At 48.3% G+C, this 12584-nt stretch overlaps 1 protein-coding gene across 1 annotated transcript in view; it reads left to right on the forward strand.

Annotated features, from left to right (window-relative positions):
- The window catches only part of LOC137384913 (uncharacterized protein C3orf20-like), a 190954-nt gene that overhangs the window by 66733 nt on the left and 111637 nt on the right, over positions 1 to 12584 (forward strand). The window lies entirely within an intron of this gene.

Below are 12584 nucleotides of genomic sequence, written 5' to 3' on the forward strand. Positions count from 1 at the left end.
GTGACAAACTGTGAGGGCACAGCAAGAAATGTTTCTTCAGTGAAACTGACAGGCTGGGAAGCCTTTAATCAGTGAAACTGAAGAGCTGCAGCCATGGCCAGGTGAGAGGCTGCTGCTCACAGCATTACTTCTCAGAGAGTGATTTCACTGCTTGACAGGTGACTGCCAACTTCTTGGAGGTCACTTCACCTGTCTAGCACTTCACTCACCTTCAGCTGCACTTCCTGATATCCACCCCCCCCCCCCCTTCACCATGGCATGGGATCAGCTTTTTGAGCTCTATCTTGCACCTCTGATGAGTAACAGGAGGTGCAGCACCAACAGCTCCAGCAGCTGAAGCAACAGCACATGTCACTCCACAGGACAGAGGGGATGGACACACGGATCCAGCTGGAAGGAGACAAGACCCCAACAGAGGGTCTACAGGCAGCGGGTCAGCTCTCTGTACACGTATGAGCATCAATGTCTCAGGAGGCTCCGACTTTTTCTGAGTAGACTAAGTAGACACGCATTGCCAATGGTTGTCAAGGGCCTGTCACTTCCCAGGCCTCTGCCTCTCACCAAGATTGTGTGCTCTCATCTTCTGCAAGCAGAGAAAGCAGAGAGTTATGAGTGTTAGCACTGGCTTGTGTGAGTAGCAGGGAAGGACAACAGTTGTGGAGGGTGACTATGAGGCATGGCTGCAAGAGGGCAATAGGATGAAGGTGCATGTGAGTGTTGGCTGCTCAGATGGTGTTGAGAGACAGGAATGAGTGGAACTGCAAGGTACGTTGTTCTGAGGAATGTTGTGCAGAAGAATGCTGGGAAAGTCAGGGTTGGATTTAGTGAGCCCGTCACAGGTCCCGGCAGTGGACCTGGAAGTGGGCACCATCGCTGCTCAGTACATGTGCAGCCATCCCACCGTGATCACGCGGTGAGTGACCAATTATAATAGTGGGGGCAAGGGGACCAGCTAATTACAAACTGGGGGCGAGATTACCTTCCAGGAGCAGAGCGAACCTGCAGGGAGTATCACCGACCGAGGAGAGGATAAATAGAGGCCAAGGATCGCGAGCTGGTTACTTACCTTCCGGGAGCCGAACGGAGTGGAGCGGACCTGCGGGGAGAATCACCGACCGAGGAGAGGATAAACACAGACACAGTCCAGGCGCGCCGGAGTGTTTGAAAAAAACATCAACAGTGACATCACAGGAAAGCTGCAAGGTGATTGGTTGGTGAGTAACTGTTGTTAGGGAATGGATACATGAATGAGCAGGAAGCAAAGAGATACAGACCCTTAGAAAATATGTTTAGATAGAGGATCTGGATCGGCGCAGGCTTGGAGGGCCGAAGGGCCTGTTCCTGTGCTGTAATTTTCTTTGTTCTTTGTTCTTTGATCTAAATAGCTGTCTTAGTAACCAAGGTAAGAAAGGTCTACAGTTTATTTTCTTATGTAGTAAGTAGTGTTTCTGAAGGAGTTAGGTAGTAATGAGCACCAGGTAAGAAGGCCCCTAGAGTAATTGATATTATTTGATATTAAGCATCTTCCAAAAGGTTTAATTTAAAGGGTTAAGCCATGGCAGGAGCGCTCAAAGCCGTGGTATGCTCCTCGTGCTCTATGTGGGAAGCCGGGAACATTTCCAGTGCCCGGGACCAGCATGCGTGCAGGAAGTGGTGGAGTAAAAAGTGTGGGAATGCAATAGTTATAGGGGATTCAATTGTAAGGGGAATAGATAGGCGTTTCTGTGGCCGCAAACGAGACTCCAGGATGGTATGTTGCCTCCCTAGTGCGAGGGTCAAGGATGTCTCAGAGCGGTTACAGGACATTCTGAAGAGGGAGGGTGAACAGCCAGTGGTCATGGTACACATTGGTACAAACGACATAGGTTAAAAAAAAAGGATGAGGTCCTAAAAGCAGAATATAGGGAGTTATGAAGTAAGTTGAAAAGTAGGACCTGAAAGGTAGCGATCTCAGGATTACTACCAGTGCCACGTGCTAGTCAGAGTAGAAATAGCAGGATATATCAGATGAATACATAGCTGAAGAGATGGTGTGAGAGGGAGGGTTTTAGATTCCTGGGACATTGGGACCGGTTCTGGGGGAGGTGGGACCAGTACAAACTGGATGGGTTGCACCTGGGCAGGACCGGGACTGATGTCCGAGGGGGAGTATTTGCTAGAGTGGTTGGGGAAAGTTTAAACAAAAATGGCAGGGGAATGGGAACCTTTGCAAGGAGTCAGAGGAAGGGGGATCAAGGACAAGAACAAAAGACAGTAAGGGGAATAAGAAAAGTGATAGGCAGAGAAATCAAGGGCCAGAATTAAACAGGGCCACAGTGAAAAATAGTGGGAAGGGGACAAGTAATGTTAAAAAGACAAGCTTTAATGCTTTGTGCCTTAATGCGCGGAGCATTCGCAATAAAGTGGATGAATTAATCGCGCAAATAGATGTAAATGGGTATGATATAGTCGGTATTTCGGAGACATGGCTGCAGGGTGACCAAGGATGGGAAATGAACATCCAGGGGTATTCAGTATTTAGGAAGGACAGACAAAAAGTAAAAGGTGGTGGAGTTGCATTGCTGATTAAAGAGGAAATTAATGCAATAGTGAGGAAGGATATTAGCTCTGACGATGTGGAATCTGTATGGGTAGAGCTGAGAAACACTAAGGGGCAAAAAACGTTCGTGGGGGTTGTACATAAAACCCCAAACTGTAGTGGTAATGTTGGGAATGGCATTAAACAGGAAATTAGAGACGCATGCGATAAAGTAACATCTGTAATTATGGGTGACTTTCATCTGCATATAGATTGGGCAAATCAAATTAGTCACAATACCGTAGAGGAGGAATTCATGGAGTGTATACGGAATGGTTTTCTGGGCCAATACGTTGAGGAACCAACTAGAGAACATGCCATGCTACACTGGGTATTGTGTAATGAGAGAGGAATAATTGACAATCTAGTTTCTGCGAGACACCTTGGGGATGAGCGACCATAATATGATAGAATTCTTCATCAAGATGGAGAGTGATGTAGTTGATTCTGAGACAAGGGTCCTGAACCTTAATGAAGGTATGAGGCGCAAGTTGGCCATGATGGATTGGGAAACGTTACTTAAAAGGATAACGGTGGATAGGCAATGGCAAACATTGAAAGAGCACACAGATGAACTGCAACAATTGTTTATTCCTGTCTGGCGCAAAAGTAAAACGGGAAAGGTAGCCAAACCATGGCTTACAAGGGAAATTAGAGATAGCATTAGATCCAAGGAAGAGGCATAGAAATTTGCCAGAAAAAACAACAGACCTGAGGATTGGCAGCAGTATAGAATTCAGCAAAGGAGGACCAAGGGATTGATTAAGAAGGGGAAATTAGAGAACGAGAGTAAGCTTGCGGGGAACATAAAAACTGACTGCAAAAGTTTCTATAGGTATGTGAAAAGAAAAAGATAGGTGAGGACAAATGTAGGTCCTTTATCGTCAGAAACAGGGGAATTTATTATGGGGAACAAAGAAATGGCTGATCGACTAAATGCATACTTTGGTTCTGTCTTCACAAAGGAGGACACAAATATCATATCAGAAATGTTGGGGAACACAGGGTTTAGTGAGAGAGAGGAACTGAAGGAAATCAGTATGAGTAGAGAAATAGTATTGGGGAAATTGATGGGATTGAAGGCCGATAAATCCCCAGGGTCTGATAATCTACATCTATTTAAGGAAGTGGCCCTAGAAATAGTGGATGCATTGGTGGTCATCTTCCAAGATTCTATTGACTCTGGAACAGTTCCGACAGATTGGAGGGTAGCTAATGTAACCCCATTATTTAAAAAGGGAGATGGAGAGAAAACAGGGAAATATAGACCAGTCAGCCTGACGTCGGTAGTGGGAAAAATTCTAGAGTCCATTATCAAAGATTTTATAACATAGCACTTGGAGACAGTGGGAGAATTGGACAGAGTCAGCATGGATTTACGAAAGGGAAATCATGCTTGACAAATCTACTAGAATTCTTTGAGGATGTAACTAGAAGAGTTGATGAGGGGGAGCCAGTGGATGTGGTTTATTTGGACTTTCAGAAGGCTTTCGACAAAGTCCCACATAAGAGATTAGCATGTAAAATTAAAGCGCATGGGATTGGGGATAGTTGTTTGCGATGGATAGAAAATTGGTTGGCAGACAGGAAACAAAGAGTAGGAATAAATGGGTCTTTTTTCAAATGGCAGGCAGTGACTAGTTGGGTACTGCAGGGATCAGTGCTAGGACCCCAGCTATCCACAATATATATTAATGATTTAGATGAGGGAATTAAATGTAATATCTCCAAATTTGCAGATGACACAAAAGTGGGTGGGAGGGTGAGTTGTGAGGAGGATGCAGAGAGGCTTCAGGCTGATTTGGACAAGTTGAGTGAGTGGGAAAATGCATGGCAGATGCAGTATAATGTGGATAAATGTGAGGTTATCCACTTTGGTAGCAAAAACAGGAATGCAGATTATTATCTGAACGGCTATAAACTGAGAGAGGGGAATATGCAACGAGACCTGGGTGTTCTCGTACACCAGTAGCTGAAGGTAAGCATGCAGGTGCAACAGGTGGTAAAAAAGGCAAATGGTATTTTGGCCTCATAGCGAGAGGATTCGAGTACAGGAGCAGGGATGTCTTGCTGCAATTATACAGGGCCTTGGTGAGGTCACACCTGGAATATTGCATTCAGTTTTGGACTCCTTATCTGAGGAAGGATGTTCTTGCTATAGAGGGAGTGCAGCGAAGGTTTACCAGACTGATTCCTGGGATGGCGGGACTGAGAGATTGAGTCGGTTAGGATTATATTCGCTAGAGTTCAGAAGAGTGAGGGGGGATCTCTTAGAAACCTATAAAATTCGAACAGGACTTGACAGGGTAGATGCAGGAAGTATGTTCCCGATGGTGGGGGAGTCCAGAACCCGGGGTCATAGTCTAAGGATACGGGTAAACCTTTCAGGACTGAGATGAGGAGAAATATCTTCACCCAGAGAGTGGTCAACCTGTGGAATTCACTACCACAAAAAGCAGCTGAGGCCAAAACATTGTATGTTTTCAAGAAGGAGTTAGATATAGCTCTTGGGTTTCAAGGGATCAAAGGATATTGGGGGAAAGCAGGAACAGGTTACTGAGTTGGATGATCAGCCATGATCATAATGAATAGCGGAGCAGGCTCAAAGGGCTGAATAGTCTACTGCTGCTCCTATTTTCTGTGTTTCTATGTTTCAATGACTCGAGGCACCAAATATGGTGTCAGATGACTCCAGAGCAGGTGTTGGTGCCATATTTAAAGGGCTGCCAGCCCTGCAATCACTCCTGCCTGGATTAAATAACTGCCTTCCTGAATGTCCTCTGCTGCCCCAGAACCCCGTCTGCTGCCTCTGCTGCCTAATAGGCAAGGAGCTGAATGCAAGCCTGAAGCGACCATGACTGAAGGACGACACTGGGTGGTCCCACAGTTTAGCGATGCCTTCCTCGAAATTCTTCACCAGGCTGCAAGGGAAAGGTCCTCTTCTCCAGCGATGGCAAGGAGAGTTCCTTCTGCCTGACCATGCAAGCCTGGATGGAGATCGCAGAGGAGGTCAGCAGCCGTGGGGTCAGCCCCGAACATGGATTCAGTGCTGCAAGAGGGTCAATGACCTCCTTCATTCTGCCAAGGTGACTACTCCATGCCTCTCTCCTTTTTAGGGATTGCATGTGGCTACATGGGAGTCAGTGGGACATGGGAAGGGAAGCACCACAAAGGCACTGGCAAAGGGGGTTAAGCATCACCTCATCTTGACAGATGCATGGCTGTTTCTCAGCCTCTTTCACAGCTCATCCCCATTAACTCCCCCGAGAGCTGACGGGAGGATGAGCTATAGGAAACCCCAGTAGAGGACCAGGGGCTGCCATTAGAAGAACTGTCATGTCGATCTCTCTGTGAAGTATGACTATTATTACAACCGACCACTCAAGTCAAAGCCCTCAATCAAAAGATAAGATTCTGATTGTGGTGGGAGCAACGCACTGTTGATTCAGTCCCATCCCTCCACAGATCACCTAACATATCACTTTAAACTTTCCAAATTAAAGAAAACCATAGCCAAATTGACCATCTAGTAAGGGTAGGCAGTGGCGTAGTGGTATTATCACTGGACTCGTAACTCAGAGACCCAGGGTATTTCTCTGGGGACATGGGTACGAATCCCACCACAGCAGAAGGTGGAATTGAATTTAATCAATAAATCTGGAATTAAAGCTAGTCTAATGATGGCCATGAAACCATTGTCGATTGTTGTAAAAACCCATCTGGTTCACTAATGTCCTTTAGGGAAGGAAATCTGCTGTCCTTACCTGGTCTGGCCTACATGTGACTCCAGATCCACAGCAATGTGGTTAACTCTTACATGCCCTCTGAAATGAACTAGCAAGCCACTCAGTTGTACCTAACCGCTACGAAGTCAACAAAAAGGAATGAAACCGGACGGACCACCCGGCCTCGACCTAGGCACCGGAAACGACAATGGCAAACCCAGCCCTGTCGACCCTGCAAAGTCCTCCTTACTAACATCTGGGGGCTTGTGCCAAAGTTGGGAGAGCTGTCCCACAGACTAGTCAAGCAACAGCCTGACATAGTCATACTCACGGAATCATACCTTACAGACAATGTCACAGACACTGCCATCACCATCCCCGGATATGTCCTGTCCCACCGGCAGGACAGACTCAGCAAAGGTGGTGGCACAGTGGTATACAGTAGGGAGGGAGTTGCCCTGAGAGTCCTCAACATTGACTCCGGACCCCATGAAGTCTCATGGCATCAGGTCAAACATGGGCAAGGTAACCTCCTACTGATTACCACCTACCGCCCTCCCTCAGCTGATGTCTCAGTACTCCTCCATGTTGAATGCCACTTGGAGTAAGCACTGAGGGTGGCAAGTGCACAAAATGTACTCTGGGTGGGGGACTTCAATGTCCATCACCAAGAGTGGCTCGGTAGCACCACAACTGACCGAGCTGGCCGAGTCCTAAAGGACATATCTGCTAGACTGGGTCTGCGGCAGGTGGTGAGGGAACCAACACGAGGGAAAAACATACTTGACCTTGTCCTCACCAATCTGCCTGCCGCAGATGCTTCTGTCCATGACTGTATTGGTCGGAGTGACCACCGCACAGTCCTTGTGGAGACGAAGTCCCGCCTTCACATTGAGGATACCCTCCATCGTGTTGTGTGGCACTATCACCGTGCTAAATGGGATAGATTTTGAACAGATCTAGCAATGCAAAACTGGGAATCCATGAGGCACTGTGGGCCATCAGCAGCAGCAGAGTTGCACTCAACCACAATCTGTAACCTCATGGCCTGGCATATCCCCCACTCTACCATTACCATCAAGCCAGGAGACCAACCCTGGTTCAATGAAGAGTGCAGGAGGGCATACCAGTAGCAGCACCAGGCATACCTCAAAATGAGGTGTCAACCTGGTGAAGCTACAACACAGGACTATCTGCGTGCCAAACTGCATAAGCAGCATGCGATAGACAGAGCTAATCGATCCCATAACCAATGGATCAGATCTAAGGTCTGCAGTCCTGCCACATCCAGCCATGAACGGTGGCGGACAATTAAACAACTAACTGGAGGAGGTGGCTCCACAAATATCCCCATCCTCAATGATGGGGGAGCCCAGCACATCAGTGCGAAAGATAAGGCTGAAGCATTTGCAACAATCTTCAGCCAGAAGTGCCGAGTTCATGATCCATCTCGGCCTCCTCCTGAAGTCCCCAGCATCACAGATGCCAGACTTCAGCCAATTTGATTCACTCCGCGTGATATCAAGAAACGACTGAAGGCACTGGATACTGCAAAAGCTATGGGCCCTGACAATATTCCGGCAATAGTACTGAAGACCTGTGCTCCAGAACTTGCCGCACCCCTAGCCAAGCTGTTCCAGTACAGCTACAACACTGGCATCTACCCTGCAATGTGGAAAATTGCCCAAGTATGTCCTGTACACAAAGAAAAGCAGGACAAGTCCAACCCAGCCAATTATCGCCCCATCAGCCTACTCTGAATCATCAGTAAAGTGATGGAAGGTGTCATCAACAGTGCCATCAAGCGGCACTTGCTTAGCAATAACCTGCTCAGTGACGCTCAGTTTGGGTTCCGCCAGGGCCACTCAGCTCCTGACCTCATTACAGCCTTGGTTCAAACATAGACAAAAGAGCTGAACTCAAGACGTGAGGTGAGAGTGACTGCCCTTGACATCAAGGCAACATTTGACCGAGTATGGCATCAAGGAGCCCTAGCAAAACTGAGGTCAATGGGAATCAGGGGGAAAAGCCTCCGCTGGCTGGAGTCATACCTAGCGCAAAGGAAGATGGTTGTGGTTGTTGGAGGTCAATCATCTGAGCTCCAGGACATCACTGCAGGAGTTCCTCAGGGTAGTGTCCTAGGCCCAACCATCTTCAGCTGCTTCATCAATGACCTTCCTTCAATCATAAGGTCAGAAGTGGGGATGTTCGCTGATGATTGCACAATGTTCAGCACCATTCGTGACTCCCCAGATACTGAAGCAGTCCGTGTAGAAATGCAGCAAGACCTGGACAATATTCAGGCTTGGGCTGATAAGTGGCAAGTAACATTCGAGCCACACAAGTGCCAGGTAATGACCATCTCCAACAAGAGAGAATCTAACCATCTCCCCTTGACATTCAACAGCATTACCATCGCTGAATCCCCCACTATCAACATCCTCGGGGCTACCATTGACCAGAAACTGAACTGGAGTAGCCATATAAATACCGTGGCTACAAGAGCAGGTCAGAGGCTAGGAATCCTGAGGCGAGTAACTCACCTCCTGACTCCCCAAAGCCTGTCCACCATCTACAAGGCACAAGTCAGGAGTGTGATGAAATAATCTCCACTTGCCTGGATGGGTGCAGCTCCAACAACACTCAAGAAGCTCGACACCTTCCAGGACAAAGCAGCCCGCTTGATTGGCACCCCATCTGCAAACATTCACTCCCTCCACCACCAACGCACAGTGGCAGCAGTGTGTACCATCTACAAGATGCACTGCAGCAACGCACCAAGGCTGCTTAGACAGCACCTTCCAAATACACGACCTCTACCAACTAGAAGGACAAGGGCAGCAAATACATGGGAACACCACCACCTGCAAGTTCCCCTCCAAGTCACACACCATCCTGACTTGGAACTATATCGCCGTTCCTTCACTGTCGCTGGGTCAAATTCCAGGAACTCCCTTCCTAACAGCACTGTGGGTGTACCTACCCCAAATGGACTGCAGTGGTTCAAGAAGGCAGCTCACCACCACCTTCTCAAGGGCAATTAGGGATGGGCAATAAATGCTGGCCTAGCCAGCGACACCCACATCCCTGAATGAATTTTTAAAAAATTAACCCCCGAATGAAGCTAACCAAACCAGGTGTCTTTTGATCAACAAATTAACTGTTTAATTAGAGATACTAAATTCTTAAACACTGCTAGGATATAATCAACATTTAAAATCGAAAAAAATAGTGTCCTTGCAGATTTCAGCTCCTGCCGAAGTGAATCTTCCAATGTAAAACAGTCCAAGGTTGCTTGACGTCCTCACAGCCATCCGATGGGAAAAAAGAGGTTCTTCAACAGTAGAACAGTCCGTAGTCTAGTTCATCAGTTGAAGTTAAGCTCTTCTTCTTCCAGCGATGAATTCAGCAATTACAGTTCAGTAGTTAAAGTCATTAGTTATTTTATTTTAAGAAATTAATCTGGCTTGACTAATCAGTATTCTGAGAGTATAATAAACAGGGTTTAAGTAAACTGAGAGAGAGACCTCTATTTCCTTCAGTAGATGCTGGCAGAACAGCTCTCTGTGTATCTGTCTGTTAACTGTCTCAAAAGCCAGTTTTTCAGCTAGTTTCAAATGCCAATCAGCAACATTGTATCTCATGTTCTCTGAATGGCTGTTGCCGGGTAACCAAAAAATGCACTTTGGCTCACAGTCCCTGGAGCTTATTGCCTTAAAGCAGTACTAATCATGTTACAGCCTTAAAGGCACACTACATACTTCCCTGAAAAGAGAAAACTACAGGATCTTATCTCCCACTTTCCACTTGCAGAACAAGAGGAGTCATAACAGCAGGGAGACATCGCGGACTGGTGGAGGAATCCCCGACATCAGGCCTCTCTCTACAGCAGAGGAGGGGCCACTGGAGCTAGCAGGGATCCAGGGCAGACGTTCAATAGTGGATGGTGAGACTGGAGTCTCCGTGGAAGAGGGTGAGGATTGCCTTCCATCAACATACAGATCACTTCTGGAGATCCACATCACACATGGTTGACATGTAGAGATCTGCACAGCCTAACCCACACATGTTTGTCTTCTCTCATGCAGGTTGGCATCCACAGGAGACTCCATTAGCAGGGGAAGAAGATCTTTCATCCTCTGAGGAGGAGCAGTCAGAGGTTGCACCATCACATGACTCTCCTGCACCATCCACCAGCGCAGATATTTTCACCTCGGTGGGTTTCTGCACATGCTCTAGATTCAGGGTCACAAGCTGGTGAGAGCACCACATGCGCCCGAGCAGCTGGCTGAGGTTGAGACAGCCGAGGCCTCTGACAGTCGGTGGACTGTGGGTGGAAAGGCCTATCCTGAGCTCCAGGCTGATGATGAGCCTCTGGAGTTACAGCACAGGGCATGCTGGAGTTGCAGAGAGAGGTAAGGCAACATCTGGTGGAGATGCTGGAGGCCATGCACAGCCATGAGCAGACGGTGGAGGAGTCCATCCATGCCATGACTGCTGCCGTGTTTCATGTGAGCGCATGGCTTCCTCCATCGAGAGGTTAATGACCCTCATGGAGAACCAGATCCCACAGATACGCGCAAGACCTGCAAACGATCACCTTGGCCATGAGCTTTATGTAGCAGTGGCAAGGTGAGAGAAGGATGACGATCCTGGTGTCTTCTCCAGCTCCTCGTCCTTTTCTGGTCAGCAGGGAGATTCAACTGAGCCTTGAAAGCGAGGAGAAGAGGCTGATCTCCACAGCTGGGGGCTCCCCTCAGGGCGCTCTGAGTGTGGACAGTGGCTGCTCAGCCCCTCCACCAGTGAGTCCAGCTCCAGTAGCTGTGATGCCTGAGGAGAGTCCTGCATCTGTGCAGGAAACCCTCAGGCAGCTGGGACCCTCCAGGCCTCCAGCAGGTAGAGGACACCCGCCGAAATCATCACAGGCAAAGGGGCAGCGTGATCAGCAGTCTGCCTCCATCCCAGCTGCTAACGTAGGTGTTACACCTCGTAGAAACACTCAGAAATTTATAAAGAAAATTAACTAGACACACTTGGCGTTTCATGGGTGTTTGACATTTGCAGTTTCTTTTCTCTTATCAAGTACTTTTGTGTTTGAAATTAATTTGGATTGCAGGAAATGCTTATTCTTTCATGCCTTAACTGTGAGCTGCTGACTTCCCCCTTCCCCCTTAGTGGCTGGCAGTGTAGACACAGTCCTCATTTGATTAGCGTCTCCCATGTGCCATTGCACATGGTTAATCTGGGTGCTAGGCCTGGAAGACATGTCGAAAAGAGGCGTCAGACTGAATGCATTGAGGTGAGTCTTCATTGATTTTACTCTGAGATGCCATCAAGGTGCTGGAAGCGGGTAAGTATAAGACTGTCTCTTGCCTCCCTGGCCCGTTGTTCAAGGTGCCCAGCCTACGGTGCGAGGGGTTCAAGATCCTGTGCTGCCTCTTCCGCATCCTCCTCATTGGTTGAGGATAGGCATTCAATCATGTGATCATCATGCAAGGCCTCCCCGCTCTGCAGTGCTAGATTGTGCAAAGCACAGCAGACCACCATGATACGTGAGACCCTCGCTGGGGCATACTGCAGGGCTCCACCAGTCAATCCAGGCAAAGGAATCTCATCTTCAGCAGCCCAATGGCCTGTTTGGTGGTCGCTCAGGTGGAGCTGTGGTAGGTGTTGTGCCTCTCCTCTGCTTCAGTGTGAGGATTGCTCACAGGCGTGCGTAGCCATGTCTTCAATGGGTAGCTCTCGTCCCTGAGAATCCATTGCTGAAGGCGAATGGGGAGACTGAAAAGCTGCAGCACCTGGGACTGTCGGAGTACGTTTTCATCATGGCTGCTACCCGGGAAGTGGGCACACACCTGCAAGAAATACCAGTTGAACGTTGATGGAATGAAAGCCCTTCCTGTTGATGAAGGCTGGTCCGTTGGAGCCTTGATGGGCACATGTGTACAATCTATCACACCTTGCACCCGGGGAAATCCAGTAATGGTCCTGAATCCAGTGGCCCTCTCGGCTTGACTGTCAGGGTCAGTCCAGTAGTGCATATAGTCGCCGGCTCTCTTGAACAGGGCATTGGTTACCTCCTTGATGTAGCAGTGGGTGCTGCCTGGGAGACCCCACACATGTCCCCGGTGGATCCTTGGAATGATCCAGATGTGTAAAAGTTAAGTGCCACAGTGATCTTCAGGGTCATGGGCGTAGAGTGACTACCGAATCCCATAGGTCGCAACTCGTCCTGCAGCAGGGCACATAAGTCAGTGATGGCCTCCTGGAGAGCTGTAGTC

Source organism: Heterodontus francisci, chromosome 27 (genome assembly GCF_036365525.1).
Source record: "Heterodontus francisci isolate sHetFra1 chromosome 27, sHetFra1.hap1, whole genome shotgun sequence".
Classification (NCBI taxonomy): domain Eukaryota; kingdom Metazoa; phylum Chordata; class Chondrichthyes; order Heterodontiformes; family Heterodontidae; genus Heterodontus; species Heterodontus francisci.